This window comes from Lactuca serriola, chromosome 9 (genome assembly GCF_051521515.1).
Source record: "Lactuca serriola cultivar US96UC23 chromosome 9, Lser_US96UC23_V15, whole genome shotgun sequence".
Lineage (NCBI taxonomy): Eukaryota > Viridiplantae > Streptophyta > Magnoliopsida > Asterales > Asteraceae > Lactuca > Lactuca serriola.
The window spans coordinates 124263970-124286534 of record NC_136416.1 but is presented as its reverse complement, the minus strand read 5'-3'; positions in this window follow the sequence as shown (position 1 = coordinate 124286534).

Here is a 22565-nt window from a genome sequence, read left to right as displayed (position 1 = left end):
TATTTATGAGTAAAGTTACTATCTTATGTTGGTTATTTATCTATTGTTTCCATTTTGCATGTTTTGACTTCCTGAATGATATGATTGTTCAAAAGGTCCACAGTCGGTCATATTTTGGAAGTAGATATGAATTAAGACTGTCATGAATTGTTTGTAGATTGTCTGAAAGGTTTTGGACATAGCAAAGGTTTGCTGCAAAGTTTATGAGTGCTTGTGAATATGAGTTGAGCATTGGATTAAACCCGAGTTTGTTGTATCACTTAGTGGTGTCTTATCTTAAGTGATCGCAAAGTGATAACATCATATAGTCTTAAAACTTAGAGATATGGTTGTTGTTTGCTGGTTGGTTATACATTGATAATATGCAAACGCATCAGTAACTTGATGTTATAAAACACATTATTGTGTGTGATCCATTAGCAAATGATAGATGCATATGAGTCAAAGTTGATCTGTTCCTTTTATTCTATGAGGATAAAAGTGATATATTGGCCACTTGATGATTTGGTTTGACTTATGTGCCGGGCCCGGTCAGAATGAAGTTGATGTGTTCAACTAAATTCTATGTCAAACAAATCGGAAATCAAGGAACTACTGCTGGACAATAACCATTGTCAGCATAATATCCAGAACAGAGGATTATACGATCCCTTATCTAAAGGACAAGTTGATCAGAGTTGACAGCGAAGTATAAGAGCTATGATTGCTAATCGGATTCTGAAGTCATATGTGAGATATAGTTACTAGACTTATCCAAGTGGGAGACTGTTGGAATAGTGTCTAAGCCCGTAACTATATTTGGTATGTACTTGACCCAGTTGTGCATGGTCCTTTTGGGTTGCCTTCTCCAGAGCAACTTGACAAGGTAATTTAAGGAAAAAGAGAGAGTATTATGATTTATTAATATATATTATAAGAATAATATATTAAAGGAGAAATCATATTTATTTAATTAGTATTGGTCATAAATTAATTAAGAATTAATTTAGTGTTCAAAAGAGATTAATTGAATAAAGGGGTATAAACTGTCAAATGTGTGATAGTTGAGTTTTAGGTTAAGGAAACCTAATGGGCTTAAGGGGGAACGAAATTATGATGGGTAACCATCATATTTTCGTCCAAGGGCCTTATTCCAGAAGGATCCATGGGCTGCTTTATGGTTAAGCTGTCCATTAGGGTTTAGAGTGAAACCCTAGTAATCTGTAACTATAAATATGACCCCTAGGGCATGAATTCGGCTACCACTTGATTCTAAGAGTACCCTAGGCCAAATTCTAGCCTCCCTCTCCCTCTCTCATATTGCCTTCTTGCTTGTGGGGTTTGTGAACCATTAGAGGAGTTGCATTTGTGACTCTAGGCTCAAAAGAAGAAGATATACAAGATCTAAGCCAACAATCCAAGAGGTAAACATCTAGATCTGATTCTATATGTTAGTTATGCTGTTTATATGCTAGATTAGGGTTTGTAAGTCTTGGAATCAAAGCATGTTCAATAGTGAAACCTAGATCCAAGCATTAGGGTTTGTATGAGCACATAGGAATGTTTCTTATGCATAAAACCCATCAGTAAGAGCTGATTATTGGTGGCCTGGATTAAAGAGAGACATTGGAAGATATGTACATGAATACTTAGTATGCTTACAAGTCAAAGCAGAGCACCAAAAGCATTATGGAACCCCAAAAAGTCTTAGTGTTCCTATATGGAAATGGGAAGAACTATCCATGGATTTTATTACCAAATTGCCAAAGACTGCTAGACAGCATGATCGCATTTGGGTAATCGTCGACCGCCTGACTAAAAGCGCTCATTTTCTTTCCATGCGTGAAACGGCTCCAATGGAGAAATACGCACAAGTATACTTGGATGAAATTGTTGCAAGAAATGGTATGCCACTAAAGATCATTTCTGATTGTGATACTCGCTTCACTTCTCACTTTTGGGCGAGTATGCAATGTGAATTGGGATCTCAAGTTGCTCTCATCACAACTTATCATCCCCAGACAGATGGTTAGACAGAGAGAACAATCCAAACAGTAGAAGATATGCTTTGTGCATGTGTCTTGGAGTTCGGTGGTAACTGGGATAAATACTTACCTCTTGTCGAATTTTCATATAATAATAGTTACCACGCTTCAATCAAAATGCCACCGTATGAAGCATTATATCATCGCAAATGTCGTACGCCATTGTGTTGGCGAGACATAGGACAGAAGATCCTTGGAGGCCCTGAAATGATTCAAGACACCACCGACAAGATTCAAATTGTACGAGAAAGAATGAAAGCAGCCCATGGTCGACATAAGTCCTATACAGAAAAGATGAGACGACCCATAGAATTCCAGGTGGGTGATTTCGTAATGCTAAAAGTATCCCCGAGGAAAGGCATTATGCGATTTGGGAAGAAAGGAAAAACTAAGCCCTAGATTTGTTTGTCCTTTCAAAATCATCCAGAGAATTGGTAAACAAGCATACCACTTGGAATTGCCGGAAGATTTGGCAGGTATTCATGATGTGTTTCATGTGAGCTATCTGCGCTGTAACTTCCAAAAATATGACCCAAATTTTTTTGTTTTAATAATAATAAAAGTCATATACTGATCGTCACATCATGAAAACATATGTCAAATATCTCAACCCATAACACAATGTCATGAACATTTGTGCCAAATCAAACTATGAATCAAAACAAACTCCCAGGAATAAGACTGAAGCTGTGGTGTGTGCAATGTCATCATCCTGAGCTCTTCCCTTTACTTGCGGAAGTACCTGAAACAAAAACTGAAACTGTAAGCACAAAGCTTAGTGAGCTCCCCCAAACTACCACATACCATACAATAAAATATAACACATACTGGGCCTTGCCCACTACATCGAACCGAAGTCCGGAAACTGCATCGGACCGAAGTCCGGAACTACCCAGGGGCCCTCTACATCAGACCAAAGCCCGGAAACTGCATTAGACCAAAGGCCGGAACTAACTGGGACCTTGTCCCCTGCATCAGACCGAAGTTCGGAACTAACCAGGGCCTTGCCCTGCATCGGACCTATGCCCGGAAAATAAATGAGGATAACATAGCATAGCATAAACATATCAACTAGCATGACCACGTAACTGCATACTGCATCGGGCCGTAGCCCGGAACATATAACACATATATATTATCTGAGCCACGAAGGCACCAAACATACTAACTACTACATTAGACCGAAATCCAGAACCTACGGCTGGCATTGTGGCCTTAGACCCGTTCCTACTAGAAGGAAAACTCACCTCGTAGCCTAGCTGCTGAAAGAACTGCTCCGGAATCTGTCTGCTGCAGCTCCGGTTTCACCCCGGCTACAATTTCCATAAGTACCATCAATCAAATTCTGATAATAATACTGAGGGTAAAATGACTCTCTTACCCCTGGTCAAAGTCAACCTAATGGTCAAAGTCAACCTAACGGTCAAAGTCAAAATTCAGTTGACATGACTCGTCAAGTTGGGTCACCAACTCGTCGAGTCCTTACTCTCACTTTCTTGCTTCTACTCGCTACTACTCATCAAGTTTTGGCACAAACTCGACGAGTTCCTCTTTGTTACTAACACTACGACAATCTGCATCCGACTTGCCGAGTTGTATGAACAACTCGTCGAGTTCTCCTTCATCAAATGAACAACAACTCGCCGAGTCTGTTCCTGAGGTATGAAGATTGCCTTGGACTCGCCGAGTCAGGGCATTGACTCGCCGAGTTCTTCCACGAATGAGTCCAAACCTCTAGCTCACCGAGTTCATCTCTCACTCACTGGTTCCACTCGGCATAACTTGAAAAGGGGAAAACAGGGAACTCGCGACTCGGCTCGCCGAGTCATATACATGCAACCACTAAATACTCAATTCTGCTTGAATCCAGCTCATACCATACGTAGATCTGGGTTCTTGGGGCTTGATTAACACATAAAGTTTCCAACTTTACGTGTAAATAACATCAAATGAAGGTTTTAAGGCTCAAAGTACACTATAAGAGTAGATCTAGAGCTTTCATGCAAAATGGCTCCATAAAGGTACTAGATCTAAGCTTCTGGAACTCAAACCTAGTTAGATCTGAAGGCTATTCATCTCAATGAGTCATGTATGCTACTACCAAGCCAAGAAATGGTTCAAGAATAGCTTTAATGGCTTTCCAAAGGGGATTAAAGCATGGAAACAGAAAAGGGGCGAGTTATACCTCACTATTCTCTGAAATGCCACAAAGATCTTGGATCTCCTTCTTCTCCTCTTGATCTACCTTCCTTCTTCTCACAAGATCTTCAAAGAATCACACCAAAACACACAAAAAGCTAAGAGGGTTCTAGGGTTTTGAGAATGATGCTTTGAGGGGTGATGGGGGCTGACTTGAGGTCCCAAAAGTTGTTTAAATAGGGTGCAAACCCTTGAAATTAGGGTTTCATCCAGACTGGCAAACTTGCCGAGTCCGGAATATGGACTCGTCAAGTTGCTAACTTACACGTGCTCAAAAACCTGACTCAACTCGACGAGTTTGGCTACTGACTCGTCGAGTTCCTTCTGAAAACTTAAAAAATAATTATTTAAATAACATACCAGAATTGGGGCATTACAGCTCTCCCCCACTTGTCTCAGACTTCTCCCTCGAAGTCTGCTGCCGCTAAATCTAGAAACAACTCTTGGTAATGCCCCCGCATCTCCTCCTTGGACTCCCACGTCCACTCTGAACCCTTCCGGTGCTGCCACTGCACCTTCACTGAATGAATCACCTTTTTCTTCAAGGTCTTCACCTTCCAATCTAGGATCGCAACTGGTTTCTCGACATAATTCAGGCTGCTATCAACCTGAATATCCTCAACGGGTACAATTGCCGACTCGTCCACCAAACACTTCCTCAACTGAGAAACATGGAAAGTGTTGTGGATCTGGCTAAGCTCTGACGGAAGATCCAATCGATAAGCAACCTGACCCACCCGGGCCAAAACCCTAAAAGGACCAATGAACCTGGGGCCCAGCTTGCCCCTCTTCCGAAACCTGATAACACCCTTCCAGGGTGATACCTTCAGGAGAACCATATCGCCCACCTGGAACTCCAGGTCTGAACGCCTCCTATCGGCGTAACTCTTCTACCTACTCTGCATAGTCTGCAGTCTACCACGAACCTGCTGGATCAACTATGTCGTCTGGAGCACCACCTCGGTGCTCCCTATGACTCGTTGACCGACCTCACCCCAACAAATCGGGGTCCTGCACTTCCTCCCATAGATCATCTCGAAAGGAGGTAGATCAATACTCGCGTGGTAACTGTTATTATACGAAAATTCCGCTAACGGGAGATACGTATCCCAATTGCCACCGAAGTCTAGAACACATGCCCGCAACATGTCCTCGAGAGTCTGAATCGTTCTCTCACTCTGCCTGTCCGTATGAGGATGGAAAGCGGTGCTAAAATGAAGACAAGTACCCATCTCGTCGTGGAACCGCTTCCAAAATCTGGAAGTAAAACAGACATCTCGGTCTGACACCACCGAAACAGGCACTCCATGCCATGCCACAACCTCTCTCACATAAATATCGGCTAGCTTTTCTGCCGATAAACTCTCCTGGATCGGTATAAAATGGGCACTCTTCGTCAACCGATCCGTTATAACCCATATAGAATCCACTCCACACGCAGTCCTGGGAAGCTTCGTGATGAAATCCATGGTGATGTGTTCCCACTTCCACACTGGAATGACTAACGGCTGCATCTTGCTGTGAGGCCTTTGGTGTTCTGCCTTGACCTTCCTTCAGGTCAGGCACCTCTCTACATACCAAGCGACATCCCGCTTCTTGTAAGGCCACCAATAATAGGGCCGAAGATCTCTATACATCTTCGTCGCCCCTGGATGAATGGAAAATCGAGACTTATGAGCTTCATCCATCAACACTTGTCGTACCCCGCCCCAGTACGGCACCCAAACTCTCCCATGAAGGGTCAACGATCCTCTACTATCATAGTCAAAAGAAGCTACTCGGCCCACGATCCTCTCACACTTCTGCCTTTCCTCCTTGAGGCCCTCTACCTGCGCCTCCTTGATTTGCTCCAATAATGGAGTAATCACTGTCATCCTCAAACAAATGTATCTGATCGGGGCCGCTACTGCCTTGCAGCTCAGTGCGTCGGCCACTATGTTGGCCTTCCCTAGGTGATAAAGGATCTCACAATCATAATCCTTCAACACATCTAACCATCGCCTATGCCTCATGTTCAGACTCGGCTGATCCATGAGGTACCTCAAGCTCTTGTGATCCGTGTAAATGGTACAACAGACCCCATAAAGGTAATGTCTCCAAATCTTGAGGGCAAACCACTGCCCCCAACTCTAAATCATGCGTAGGATAATTAGCCTCATGAGGCTTCAACTGTCTCGAGGCGTAAGCTATCACACGACCTCGCTGCATCAACACTGCTCCCATACCTGTGATCGAGGCATCACAGTAGACTACGAAACCCTCTACTCCCTCTGGCAGGGTAAGAATCGGTACCTCCCACAATCTCTGCCTGAGGGTCTCAAACGCTATCTGCTGCTCAGGCCCCCAACAAAACGCTACCGACTTCCTGGTCAGTCGGTTGAACGGTACTGCTATCTTGGAGAAATCCTGGATGAATCTCCTGTAATACCCTGCCAAACCTAGGAAACTCCGAATCTCGGATGGAGACTTCGGGACCTCCCACTGCATCACGACCTCAATCTTGGCTGGATCTACCAAAATACCCTTCTTGTTGACGAGGTGACCAAGGAACTGCACCTTGCGCAACCAGAACTCGCACTAAGAGAACTTCGCGAAAAGTCTCTCCCTCCTCAAAACCTCTAGCACCTCTCTCAGGTGCTCCTCATGCTGCTCTTGAGTCTTGGAATACACCAAGATATCATCTATGAATACTATCACAGACCGATCCAGCATCGGCCTGCACACGCGGTTCATGAGGTCCATGAACGCGGCTGGAGCGTTGGTGAGCCCAAACAACATCACCACAAACTCATAATGACCATACTTGGTCCTGAAGGCAATCTTCTGCACACCCTCACCTCTGACCCGCATCTGGTGATATCCGGAGCGTAAATCGATCTTGGAGAACCAAGACGCTTCCTGAAGCTGATCAAACAAATCATCTATCCTCGGAAGTGGGTAACGGTTCTTCACCGCTAACTTATTCAGCTCCCGGTAATCTATACACAGACGGTGCGACCCGTCCTTTTTCTTCACAAACAAAATCGATGCACCCCAGGGCGAACTGCTCGGCCTGATAAATCCCTTGTCTAGTAGCTCTTGCAGCTGCGTAGACAACTCCTGCATCTCTGGGGGAGCCAACCGATACGGTGCCTTGGCTATCGGAGCCGCACCATGGATTAGGTCCATCCCGAACTCGACCTGCCTCTCAGGAGGTATTCCCGGAAAATCCTCTGGGAATACATCCGAGTAGTCTCGCACCACTAGAACATCATCAACTGTCGTCTTGCCCTTCTCCCGGGCATCTAACACATAGGCAATATAACTGGCGCAACCCTGATGGAAGTAGCGCCTCGCTTTCGCTGCTGAACACAGAACTAGTCCACGTTGTGGCTTCTCGCCCTGAATCACTAACTCTCCCCCACTGGGAGTGCGAACCCTCACCAAGTGCAGCTCACAATCTATCACCGCCCAATTGGGGCTCAGCCAATCCATGCTTACAATGACCTTATTCCCTCGCAAGGGAATAGGGACCAAGTCCACGGAAACTGCTCATCGAATAAATGTAGGGAACACCCTTTGTGTACCCTTGCAACCCTGACGGTCCTATCAGTTGCTATCTCAACCTCAAGTGGACAATCTAGCTCCCCTGGAGATCTGCTAAACCTCTTGCTAAGTGCAAGAGAGACGAATGATCGGGTAGCCCCCGAATTAAACAATATTGTAGCTGAAATGCCATTCACCGAGAACGACCCTATACAAAACATATAACCATAAAAAACAACCAATAATAAATGCTGAGATAAGGGAAAAAATACATACCCATCACCGTATCAGGAGTCGCTCGTGCCTCCTCTATTGTCAGCTGAAAAGCCCTACTCTTCGCCACCGGCGTCTCGACTCGGCCCTGACGGCCATCTGAAATCCTCAAAGTAGCAGGAGCAGGAACTGACGCCTTCCCTGCAGCAGCTAAACTCGGACACTGGGACTTTTTAAAAGTATAACTCTTAGACAGAGTGTTTTAATCCCAATGCGTTTATAGTTAGTATATCTTTTATGGGTTGATATACTTAATTCACTATAAACAATGCTCTGATACCAATCTGTCACACCCCAAAACCAAGAACGGAGGAAACGTTCCGGGGTGGAGGACGTCATGTGAAGTATCATAACAGTGTAAAGTAGTAAACAAGCAACAACATCATCCATTGCATTAAAGTATAGTTTTAATACATGTGTGTTCTTTCATAATGTACAACAATAAAATGAATAATCAAAATAAGCCGAGTCTTCACTGTGCACCGTTTTCTCAAAACCTGGCCACCGTGCCTGTCTAACTGGTGACTTGAGAATACAAGTTATTTTGAAAGAGAGTATCAGCCTAAGGCTGGTGAATTCATAAGTATTTAAGTGTTATTGTCTTGTTTTGGAAAACTGTTATGAATGTCTTGTAAATCTTTAAATGAAACATTTGATATAAGTTTGAAAACCCTAGAAAATCCCTTATTTCCTACAAGTATGAAATGTAGTCTTCTATCAAGACCCGAATGTTCTGTTATAAAATGATAGTTTTCCCTTCTTTTTGACTATTACAAACAGTAATTAGTCTAACTCATCGTTTATGTGAATGCGTCACAAAATAAAGTAAAGTAGGAAAATAATATAATATAAGTATTATCCTTTGGTACTAGGACTAATACTACAAAAGAATATGATGGTCTTCTACCAAGACCTGAATGTTTTGTTATAAAAATGATAGGTTTTCCTCATTTTTTACTATTACAAACAGTAATTAGTCTAACTCATCGTTTATGTGAATGCGTCACAAAATAAAGTAAAGTAGGAAAAGAATATAATATAAGTATTATCCTTTGGTACTAGGACTAATACTACAAAAGAATATGATGGTCTTCTACCAAGACCTGAATATTCTGTTATAAAAATGATAGTTTTTCCTCATTTTTGACTATTACAAACAGTAATTAGTTTAACTCATCGTTTATGTGAATGTGTCACAAAATAAAGTAAAATAGGAAAAAGACATGATATAAGTGTTATCCTTTGGTACCAGGACTAACACTACATCGCGGTAAGCGAAATGTATAACCTAATGAACATCTGAAGATTGTCCAATTGTCCTCTGTAGCAGCAGCAGGGGGTAGGAAAGGTTAGTTCCGTAATCGATGTTCCTAATATAAGTATTAACCGTAGACATTCGTAGATGGTCATCAACCACTGGTGCTAATCAGCTGGGATTCGGAACGGTTAGTCCCGCCTAGACATCCCCTTGACTGGGATGGGCAAGAAAATTTACACAGAAGGTACGAATAAATCTTCCTCGTAACTCTAGGTAAAAGTATCCATGTAAGTGAATACAGGAAGAATGTATCTATGTAACAGTACTCATGTATTGTATTCATGTAAGCGTATTCAGGTAAATGTATCTATGTAAACGTACTCATGTATCATGTAAGCCTAGGTAAATGTACTCATGTATCATGTAAGCATATGTAAGTGTACTCATGTATCAGGTAATGTACTAGTATAGACTCATGAATGAACTGACTCTTGTGTGATTCCTTGTAATAGGAATAATGTTTTGTATCTTCTAACTATCCCTATGATAATTAACTGAAAGGTAATTGGTTGTTCAAGTAAGTTTATACACCCTTTCTACACAAGAGTGTGGGAAACTAAATGAAGGATGAAAACTATAATCTCAAAACATTTATATGAACAAAAGTGTATAAGTATAGTTTTGTTCAAGAAGGTAAAAATAATGGTTTGGTAAGATATCTAAGAGTTTTGAACAATAATTAAGAGTGACTTGATGTCATTTTAATAAACATTTCAAAACTAATACTTTTGTTATCAAGGTATTTTAAGATAGAAAACCATTTCATGTATCACATTTTGAAGTATGTGAAATCTACTGGGTGAAAACACAGTTATAAAATACATAAGAGTGATTTAATAACATACTGTTTTCTACTTGTATTCCCCCCCCCCCAAATTAAAGCATTTAAAATCATTTAAAACATTGATTAAGGGTATGAACTCACCTGTTGTGAGTGGTTCTAGCGGGTACACGTGTATGGATGAGAAATTCCACGAATGAAGTCCTGAGACACAATAAGTCCTAAATGACATATAAGGACACATATTGACATGAATATAGTGTTTATAACATATATATGAAAGGAAACACCTTCCAGGACTAGGTAACACCTTGACCAAGTGTTGGAATCACATGTGATTCAACATAGGAAGGTATAAAGGCACTCGCATGAGTTTACTACCATGAGTTCATGGCCCAAGGGAGTTTACGGCCGTAAACTCATGGCTACTCATGTAGGAATGCAAGTTTGAAGGCTAGGGAATGATTTAGGAACATTAGCTCTAATTTAGGATGAAGAAAACCCACTTTCTTTGAAGTTCTAAGTAGTTCACGGCCCAAACGAGTTTACTACTGTAAACTCATGGCCATTTATGTTTATGAGGGTCCTAAAGGTCATAAGGAAGCAATCTAATTTCAAGCCTAAGCCTTTAGAAGTGTTTGTGGCATCAAAACACCCTTAACTTGAGTTCACGGCCCATGGACCATTTGGTCATGTGTTTGCGGCTGTAAACACTTATGGGTGATGATATTTTTATTGTTTTGGGTCCTAGACACATCAAGGTACGGTGCTATGTTTGTATCTTGGCTTTATAAAGGTCTTTAGGGCATTTTGGCACCCTAATATGGAGTTCACGGCCCAAGAACTTCCTTGGCCGTGAACTCACTTTCAACCCTTGATTCTATTTGTTTTGGATGTCTAAACATGTAATGGGTAGCCTCAAGGTTCATTTCCAAAGTTTGGAGGGACATTGGGCACACTTTGGCCCTAGAAAAGGAGTTTACTCCCCAAGATGTTCTTGGGCGTTAAACTCTCAAATCTTGTTGTTTTGTGATGATTTTGTGGTCTAAAGCACAATCCAAGCTATATAAAACAACTAGAGAGGGGTACTCACGATTTGGGATAAAAACCCAAAGATCCGTGAGAGATAAAATGGCTTTTCTCTAGTTGGAAATGTAACTAATGAATGAATATGGCTCAGATTTCTATATATAGTCCTGAGATTTTTGGCAGAAAATATTTTATTCTCGGAATGAACTCTAATATCATAGAGTATTGGAATAACAGTGTTGCACAAAACCCTAGTGCATCCACTCTCCTGATATCTCCTTAAGTGTTAAACCTGAAATAATCAAACTTATACCCAAAGTCTGGAATTTCTCTGTAACTGTTCTAACTTCTATTGGCTTGATATGGTTTGTTCAGAATGGAAATTTCGGGTTGTCACATCATCCCCCTGTTAAAGGGAATTTCGTCCCGAAATTAGAATTTAGGCAAGGAAGTAGGTAGAAGTGATCGAGTCGTTAGGTGAACTTCCTAATCGATTGGTTCTCGCGCTCCTAAGTGAAATCGGGTTCTCGGTTGGTATCCCAATGAACCTTCACTAACGAGCGATGGCGTTGCTTCATCCGCTTGACATCTCAGTTGAGGGTCACAACGGTTCTAATATGAAGGTGAGGATCTCGTAAATCTCGATCTCGTCGAGAGGGCTTACGAAAGTCCTAATGGATAGGTACTATTTCAAGTTCGAGACGCGAAGGGTAAAATGTACGTTACTGAGTTCGCGAAGTAGGTCTAGTTTGTGAGATACAGGACCGATTCTGGTAAGAATCTCGGTGGTCCTAACTATATTGGATTTAGCTTTCCACACTTTACGAAGCGTATGAAGCCGTTCCCAGAGTGAGGTTTCCTAAAGAATTTGGTCTCTCACTTGGAATTCCAAAGGTTCTTTCTCTCGCTTAACTTCCCAGTCAAGGGCCACCCCTTGCTGGGTCAAAGTTGAAAGGGTTTCTAAAATTTGTGAGGAGTTCTGAATGGACTATGATAGTAGGTCTGTAAGACCTAGAATTTGGCGAATTTTTCGTCGGTGACTACGGTGCCGACAAACTCCCAACGGTTTTGGATAATTTTCCAGAGTACTCAAAAATTTCCACATCACTAATAGTGCGTCTCAGGAAATTTGACTCTTTAATTCCAAAACCCATGTTCAGAGAACTTTGCGAAAAGTATCTCTGAGGGTAATGTTTCCATGGGTTCTTTCTTACTACGAGGGTAGATAAGTAAGTCATTACATGGAGAAATGACGAACCGATCCCAGTAAGAAAGACGTACCCCACTCAATTAGCTTATGAATACTATGGGCGTATTGGTCCTATCCGAGGGGTATCACTACGGACTCGAAGTGTCCGCATCGAGTTCAGAGGGTAGTCTTTAGGACATCCTTCCCTAACACTCGAACCGGTGATATTCGGATCTCAGGTCCATTTCTGAAAGTAATTCTTTCCCTATGTTTGCTCAATCAACTCGTCTATGCGAGGCAGAGACAACGATTTCTAAAGGAAATCTTAATGCAGTCTCCGGTCGTCGAGGTACATATGATGCACTCCGTCGACTTCTAGTAAGAATAAGACCAGAGCTCTCAAGGGTGAGAAGCATGGTCTTCTAATTCTATTGTTGAGTAGTTCGCTGTGTTGTCCGGGCTATTCTTGTATCTCCGTAGGTGTTTAGACTGTAAGGCGAGCTGGTTATAAGAGTCATACGGGGTTCTAAGTTTGTTCACATGCCAAATGCAATTACTCGTAGTCTTGGGCATTCTCCGTCCTGAAGTTCATATTAGAATTCATACTTGGTTCAACAATCAAAATCTCGTGTATAGGAGTCGTATATAATTAAGATTGAAAAGGTAGTCGAATAACTGATTCTTCTTTAAGCTCACATCCCATTGAGGGAAAAGAAGTTAAAGTGGAATCATCAATTCTAAACTTGTAGAACATTGATTATAAAATACTCTCATGTATACATACTTCAGTGATAGCTCGACCGTATGAATCTTTGGATTGAACTTGACGTACTGTACGAGTGATACTGTGGGGATTCCTTCAAAAAGGAAAGGAACTATAAGGTACTCCTTGTATGAGTACTTCGGTCATCTGATATGACGGCTTCGCTAAAAGACGATTACTGAGAAAGAGATGTACGTATGAAGCTGGTATTGCGAGGATCGAATTTACTCGAGTCGTATGATGAAGTCAGAATCATATGGAAATTAAAGACATTAGATTTGAATATAAGGCGTTACAGACAAAACACAACAGTGCAACTTTTAACAAAGTTACTGTACTTAGGATTTAAAACAAGACTATTGCTGCGAACAAGGTATACTACAAAAGACAAGTATACGCAGCACGAGCATCCCTAAACGGACGGGATCTCGCAAAAGATAAGACTCTGGTTGCACTAGTATTGGGATGGTTCATAAGTATGTTACAACGAAACGCCTAAATTACATTAACGGGGGTCCGAAGTAGACTCTCCTACGGCGGTGGTCGGTAGCATACTTCCGTCTGTGCCAGCATTTGTTGCCTCTGGGCAGTTCCTTCTGTAGTGATCTACCTTGCCACAACCGTAGCAAGCCTGGTTCACACCGCTACTGGGCACTTGGTTGATCGGCCTTGTCAGGCTCATGCAGTAACGTCTGGTGTGCCCCTTCCTGTTGCAATTTGAGCACAGCATCTCCCCACAAGGTCCAAGGTGGTGAAAACTGCATTGGACGCATTTTGGGAGATTGCCAACATATTGCTTGGCTGGGTTAGGGACATTTAGGATGCCCGAAGGGATGGTAGTTGGAGGTACTAACGTCGTGGTTGTGAAGGTTGTTACTGGTGGTTATTTCCTGTTCACCCTTCGAAGCGACTTGTCCTTAGATTTAGTCCAAGACTTCCGTTTGTTACTCTTGGTCTTAGGACTCGGGTTATCGTGGTAGTTTGTTGCTCGTTGCGGTGCTTGATTGTTACTTGGATTGGAATGGTTGTTAACAATCCAACTAATACTTGTGTTGTTAGCGATCAGGTGGGTCAGAATAGCTGACACGGCAGCCGAGACTGCAACTTGAAAGGTAGTTGCATCAATCTGAAGAGTTGGTGTTTGGTTGATGGGCTGATCGTTTTTCTTGGGCGACATGATTCTGTTACACCGAAAGAAAACGAATTTGTGAGCGATGATGGTTGAACCTAGACGTGGTTCGATCGCTCATGCAAAGAATAGAAGTATGTTCTCTAAGGTTCGACCTACATCCCTATGATGCAGTCCTAGTACGGAATGGAAATATGTTCACGAAGGTTTGACCTACATCCCTATGATGCAGTCCTAGCAAAGATCGGAAGTAAGTTCGTACAATGGTCTCAAGACGTTTGTTGTTCGAACCAAGGTATCGTTGGTTGGCGAATAACATGATCCAACCATTAAAAGAAACTTGGAGATGTCTCCGGAGTTCAATTGATATAGTCCAATGACTTGACTAGAGCATGTTTCAAATAGACTCTGATGAAAGTATGATAAGAGTATTTGAATAAAGAATGACACAGAAGTAAGTCGACTGTCAATATCTTTGGTATTCATGACGTACAAAATTGGGAAAATAACCTTGTAAAAAGGTCTTACATCATATCCAGAGAAGATAGTTCTTGACAGCATAAAGACCTAACCAAAAGTACTTACAGTACATGATAGTTTCATAGAAAATGCCACGTTGGGCATAGATAGAAACATGATTCCTTTTTAACAAGGAATATAAAGTAAAGTATCTACTACTAGCGACGGTCATCCCTCTGGTGAACTCTCAGTTCAGCCAGTTGGCGTTCCACATCAAGTAGGTGTCTTTCGTACACCCTCTGGCGTACTTGAAGTTCTATGACTTCGGCTCGTGATTCAGCCAGTGCTTGCAGCAAGGTTTAATGGTCTCTCTTAGACCTCTCATGAGCATGTTCAAGGAGACTGGTGCGAAGCATATGCATTCCTCCATTTGTATCAACTTCTGCGATACGTTGTAGAGCTGTCATACCCTGAATTTCATTTCGGGCAACTCTACGGATCAGAATTGGTAGAACTCTGTCTGCTGAGCTCCCTTCACTTACGTTGTAGAAACTTTGGTCTCCATTAAACGGGTTGATCTTGATCTTCGCTCCATGTTTCCATACATTCCACCCATGGAGGCGTCGGGCCATGAAAAGTCGAACGAGGGTTAGGAATTGGAAAGGGAGCTGCCTGGGGTAGATTCTCAACCTCAGGTTCGGAGATAGCACCGTCTGAAAGGTCTTCATCATTGTGATCATTCAGAGGGATCGGATGATCATTATCTGGTTCTTCTCCAAACCACCCAGCAATAACCTCGTTCGGAAGGAACAGGTTGTCATGGGGATGGAATCCAGCCATGTTATCTACGCGAGAATTGGGGTAAGAAAATAATTATTAGACGAACTATCTATATAATTATTTAGGAAATCTTCATTTGTTACATCGCTATTTGTAAAGTGCATACCATTTATATGTAATCAACACAGGATAGGCCTTCGAATAAGTGACCTTAACTCCAAATTCACAAGGAATAAGGGTAAAGCAAACATTTCACCGATTCTAAGTCTATAACATCCTAGTTACATATAACTTTAGTGTATCCACTTTGCAACTATCAACTTGATAATAAAGATCCCGCTTTAGTTCTCAAGTATAAAGTACTTATAGTAACACAAAACACCCCTATGGTATTTTAGACTTAGGTTCTGTTATAATGTTCTCATTTTTATAATGTTCTCATTGTGGTAATGTTGGTAAGTTTTTAGACTTGTTGCCATATCACAACCATTCTTGGGCATGTGCTAATCACTCCTAGGAACAGCATAGTTGATCAGGCTATGCCACTCCCAAGACTGGCCATACATCCCCAAGCTTACTTGTGATATTCAACAATCGTAATACTTTTGTTCTTGTCATTGTGACACTGATTTTAGTATGAATGCAGGCACGTATACTTTGTTAAATATTATATTATTTAAAAGTATAACTCTTAGACAGAGTGTTTTAATCCCAATGCGTTTATAGTTAGTATATCTTTTATGGGTTGATATACTTAATTCACTATAAACAATGCTCTGATACCAATCTGTCACACCCCAAAACCAAGAACGGCGGAAACGTTCCGGGGTGGAGGACGTCATGTGAAGTATCATAACAGTGTAAAGTAGTAAACAAGTAACAACATCATCCATTGCATTAAAGTATAGTTTTAATACATGTGCGTTCTTTCATAATGTACAACAATAAAATGAATAATCAAAATAAGACGAGTCTTGACTGTGCTCCGTCTTCTCAAAACCTGACCACCGTACCTGTCTAACTGGTGACCTGAGAATACAAGTTATTTTGAAAGAGAGTATCAGCCTAAGGCTGGTGAATTCATAAGTATTTAAGTGTTATTGTCTTGTTTTGGAAAACTGTTATGAATGCCTTGTAAATCTTTAAATGAAACATTTGATATAAGTTTGAAAACCCTAGAAAATCCCTTATTTCCTACAAGTATGAAATGTAGTCTTCTACCAAGACCCGAATGTTCTGTTATAAAATGATAGTTTTCCCTTCTTTTTAACTATTACAAACAGTAATTAGTCTAACTCATCGTTTATGTGAATGCGTCACAAAATAAAGTAAAGTAGGAAAATAATATAATATAAGTATTATCCTTTGGTACTAGGACTAATACTACAAAAGAATATGATGGTCTTCTACCAAGACCTGAATGTTTTGTTATAAAAATGATAGTTTTTCCTCATTTTTTACTATTACAAATAGTAATTAGTCTAACTCATCGTTTATGTGAATGCGTCACAAAATAAAGTAAAGTAGGAAAAGAATATAATATAAGTATTATCCTTTGGTACTAGGACTAATACTACAAAAGAATATGATGGTCTTCTACCAAGACCTGAATATTCTGTTATAAAAATGATAGTTTTTCCTCATTTTTGACTATTACAAACAGTAATTAGTCTAACTCATCGTTTATGTGAATGTGTCACAAAATAAAGTAAAATAGGAAAAAGACATGATATAAGTGTTATCCTTTGGTACCAGGACTAACACTACATCACGGTAAGCGAAATGTATAACCTAATGAACATCTGAAGATTGTCCAATTGTCCTCTGTAGCAGCAGCTGGGGGTAGGAAAGGTTAGTCCCGTAATCGATGTTCCTAATATAAGTATTAACCGTAGACATTCGTAGATGGTCATCAACCACTAGTGCTAATCAGCTGGGATTCGGAACGGTTAGTCCCGCCTAGACATCCCCTTGACTGGGATGGGCAAGAAAATTTACACAGAAGGTACGAATAAATCTTCCTCGTAACTCTAGGTAAAAGTATCCATGTAAGTGAATACAGGAAGAATGTATCTATGTAACAGTACTCATGTATGGTATTCATGTAAGCGTATTCAGGTAAATGTATCTATGTAAACGTACTCATGTATCATGTAAGCCTAGGTAAATGTACTCATGTATCATGTAAGCATATGTAAGTGTACTCATGTATCAGGTAATGTACTAGTATAGACTCATGAATGAACTGACTCTTGTGTGATTCCTTGTAATAGGAATAATGTTTTGTATCTTCTAACTATCCCTATGATAATTAACTGAAAGGTAATTGGTTGTTAAAGTAAGTTTATACACCCTTTCTACACAAGAGTGTGGGAAACTAAATGAAGGATGAAAACTACAATCTCAAAACATTTATATGAACAAAAGTGTATAAGTATAGTTTTGTTCAAGAAGGTAAAAATAATGGTTTGGTAAGATATCTAAGAGTTTTGAACAATAATTAAGAGTGACTTGATGTCATTTTAATAAACATTTCAAAACTAATACTTTTGTTATCAAGGTATTTTAAGATAGAAAACCATTTCATGTATCACATTTTGAAGTATGTGAAATCTACTGGGTGAAAACACAGTTATAAAATACATAAGAGTGATTTAATAACATATTGTTTTCTACTTGTATTCCCCCCCCCCCAAATTAAAGCATTTAAAATCATTTAAAACATTGATTAAGGGGTATGAACTCACCTGTTGTGAATGGTTCTAGCGGGTACACGTGTATGGGTGAGAAGTTCCATGAATGAAGTCCTGAGACACAATAAGTCCTAAATGACATATAAGGACACATATTGACATGAATATAGTGTTTATAACATCCATATGAAAGGAAACACCTTCCGGGACTAGGTAACACCTTGACCAAGTGTTGGAATCACATGTGATTCAACATAGGAAGGTATAAAGGCACTCGCATGAGTTTACTACCATGATTTCATGGCCCAAGGGAGTTTACGGCCGTAAACTCATGGCTACTCATGTGGGAATGCAAGTTTGAAGGCTAGGGAATGATTTAGGGACATTAACTCTAATTTAGGATGAAGAAAACCCATTTTCTTTGAAGTTCTAAGGAGTTCACAGCCCAAATGTGTTTACTATCGTAAACTCATGGCCATTTATGTTTATGAGGGTCCTAAAGGTCATAAGGAAGCAGTCTAATTTCAAGCCTAAGCCTTTGGAAGTGTTTGTGGCATCAAAACACCCTTAACTTGAGTTCACGGCCCATGGACCATTTGGTCATGTGTTTGCAGCCGTAAACACTCATGGGTGATGATATTTTTATTGTTTTGGGTCCTAGACACATCAAGGTAAGGTGATATCTTTGTATCTTGGCTTTATAAAGGTCTTTAGGGCATTTGGCACCCTAATATGGAGTTCACGGCCCAAGAACTTCCTTGGCCGTGAACTCACTTTCAACCCTTGATTCTATTTGTTTTGGATGTCTAAACATGTAATGGGTAGCCTCAAGGTTCATTTCCAAAGTTTGGAGGGACATTGGGCACACTTTGGCCCTAGAAAAGGAGTTTACTCCCCAAGATGTTCTTGGGCAGTAAACTCTCAAATCTTGTTGTTTTGTTATGATTTTGTGGTCTAAAGCACAATCCAAGCTATATAAAACAACTAGAGAGGGGTACTCACGATTTGGGATAAAAACCCAAAGATTCGTGAGAGATAAAATGGCTTTTCTCTAGTTGGAAATGTAACTAATGAATGAATATGGCTCAGATTTCTATATATAGTCCTGAGATTTTTGGCAGAAAATATTTTATTCTCGGAATGAACTCTAATATCATAGAGTATTGGAATAACAGTGTTGCACAAAACCCTAGTGCATCCACTCTCCTGATATCTCCTTAAGTGTTAAACCTGAAATAATCAAACTTATACCCAAAGTCTGGAATTTCTCTGTAATTGTTCTAACTTCTATTGGCTTGATATGGTTTGTTCAGAATGGAAATTTCGGGTTGTCACAATTTCCGCCACTGTCTTTGTAGTCTGAGTCAAATCCTGGAACTCACGTGCTAACTACTGCACCTCAATAATCGGTGCGAACTCAGTTCTGAACATGGTAGAAAAGTCTGTCCAGGTCATGGCATCCAAAGCTACGTCATACCCGATGGCATGACCAACCTCCTCCCACCAATCTCGTGCCCTATCCTTCAGAAGGCAGGATGTCAATCTGACCTTGTTCCCCTCGAGACACCTGCTCGTGCGGAAAGCGTTGGCCACATCTGCCAACCATCTGGTACTCGCTATGGGGTCCCACGCCCCGTGGTAATCTGGAGCTCCACATACCCGAAACTCCCTGAAAGTAAGCATGCGCGACCCTATCATGGCCGCTACCTCAGCACGGAAAGTGCTCAGCCTCTCGTCCATCATCTCTAAGATGCCCTCCTTGATCGAACCGAAGATCATAGGAGTTTGCTCAAGTATGGTGCGAGTAATCTCTGAAGAGAGAAACTCCCTAGTCTGCTCATCCATCTGCCCGACCTCCGGGTCTGATCATGATCCCCCTTCGGCACCTGAATTGCCGACTGCTGGTCGAGGGCGTAACACCACCATTCTGAAAACACATCATAATAAACTTTAGGAACATAATTATATCTCGAGTGATCACTACTATCACAAGTTTCCTGGTTTCATCTCGGCTTTCCTTGATTCGAGTATGGATCCTCTGCTTTCAGTAGTACGGGCCCATACTACCTTCCACATCTATCCGTACTTTCCTCAAGTGTTTCCTTGAATCCACCAAGTTACTTCTACTGCTACTAATCTCTGCTACTCCCATCCTAGGCTTGCCCTAGGGAAATCTCTAACTCTACCCAATCCTGTCCTCAGCTACTGAAGGCCTCCTTGTAATGCCAATTAGCCATCACCTGAATACCATCACATGTGGCGAGGCTCAGATAATCCTTCGTGTAAAGGCCCATCCCAACTATGGTCAGACTCATACCAGAGCTGCATAATAGGGCCAAATCTAGCACTCTGAGATTATTCAACCCTGTTCACATGTGACGTGACGTATTCACCTAATGGCTAACTCCCATCACTCAGAGCCCCACAAAGCACAAAGCAAGCAGCATTCAGACACAGGAAAACTACTCAAGCAACTCTATCCTCATAACAAGGATCTGTACTGGCATACAATGCTAAGCTCATGATATCAGACATAACCTAAACAAGCTATCCTACTGCTGTCTACTCAACTAGTATGCAATTCTCATAAGGCTGAAACACATATAGTAGGCACCTAAGGCATCCTCCTAGATCCTTAGTCCTATTCTAGCATGTTGTTCTACTGAAACTGAAACTGATAACACCTAACATAAACTTGTATGGGTAATTTGCGAGTACTTACATGAGCTCGGCTGATCGCATGCACCACACCCTTTTTCTTTTCTCAAAATTCTTTTGAAAAACACTTTTGAAAATCCTTCTACCATTTCCTCAGTTTGAGTCCAGTCACACCCGAGAGTGTGCCTGAATCTCTCAAACCAAGGCTCTGATACCAACTTGTAACATCCAAAAATACGACCCAAAAATTTTTGTTTTAATAAAAATAAAAGTCATATACTGATCGCCACATCATGAAAACATATATCAAATATCTCAACCCATAACACAATGTCATGAACATTTATGCCAAATCAAACTATGAATCAAAACAAACTCTCGGGAATAAGACTGAAGTTGTGGTGTGTGCAATGCCATCATCCCGAGCACTTCCCTTTACCTGCGGAAGTACCTGAAACAAAAACTGAAACTGTAAGCACAAAGCTTAGTGAGCTCCCCCAAACTACCACATACCATACAATCACATATAACACATACTGGGCCTTGCCCACTGCATCGAACCGAAGTCCGAAAACTACATCGGACCGAAGTCCGGAACTACCCAGGGCCTTGCCCTCTGCATCGGACCAAAGCCCGGAAACTGCATCGGACCAAAGTCCGGAACTAACTGGGACCTTGTCCCCTTCATCGGACCGAAGTCCAGAACTAACCAGGGCCTTGCCCCCTGCATCGGACCTAAGCCCGGAAACTGACTGAGCATAACATAGCATAGCATAAACATATCAACTAGCATGAACACGTAACTGCATACTGTATCGGGCAGTAGCCCGGAACATATAACACATAAATATTGTCTGAGCCACGAAGGCACCAAACATACTAACTACTGCATTAGACCGAAATCCTGATACTACTGCTAGCTAAACGAGTTGGCATTGTGGCCTTAGACCCGTTCCTACTAGAAGGAAAACTCACCTCGTAGCCTAGCTGCTGAAAGAACTGCTCCGGAATCTGTCTGCTCCGGCTCCGGTTTCACCCCGACTACAATTTCCATAAGTACCATCAATCAAATACTGATAATAATACTGAGGGTAAAATGACTCTCTTACCCCCTGGTCAAAGTCAACCTAATGGTCAAAGTCAACATTCAGTTGACCTGACTCGTCGAGTTGGGTCACCAACTTGTCGAGTCCTTACTCTCACTTTCTTGCTTCTACTCGCTACTACTCGTCAAGTTTTGGCACAAACTCAGCGAGTTCCTCTTTGTTACTAGCACTCCGACAATCTGCATCTGTCTCGCTGAGTTGTATGAACAACTCGTCGAGTTCTCCTTCATCAGATGAACACTCTAGCTGTGACTCGCCGAGTTGTATGAACAACTCGCCAAGTCTGTTCTTGAGGTATGAAGATTGCCTTGGACTCGCCGAGTCAGGGCATTAACTCGCCAAGTTCTTCCACGAATGAGTCCAAACCTCTAGCTCACTGAATCCATCTCTCACTCATAGGTTCCACTCGGCATAACTCGAAAAGGGGAAAACAAGGGACTCGCGACTCGGCTCGCCGAGTCTGAAGAACGACTCACCGAGTCATATACATGCAACCACTAAATACTCAATTCTGCTTGAATCCAACTCATACCATACGGTGATCTGGGTTCTTGGGGATTGATTAACACGTAAAGTTTCAAACTTTATGTGTAAATAACATCAAATGAAGGTTTTAAGGCTCAAAGTACACTATAAGAG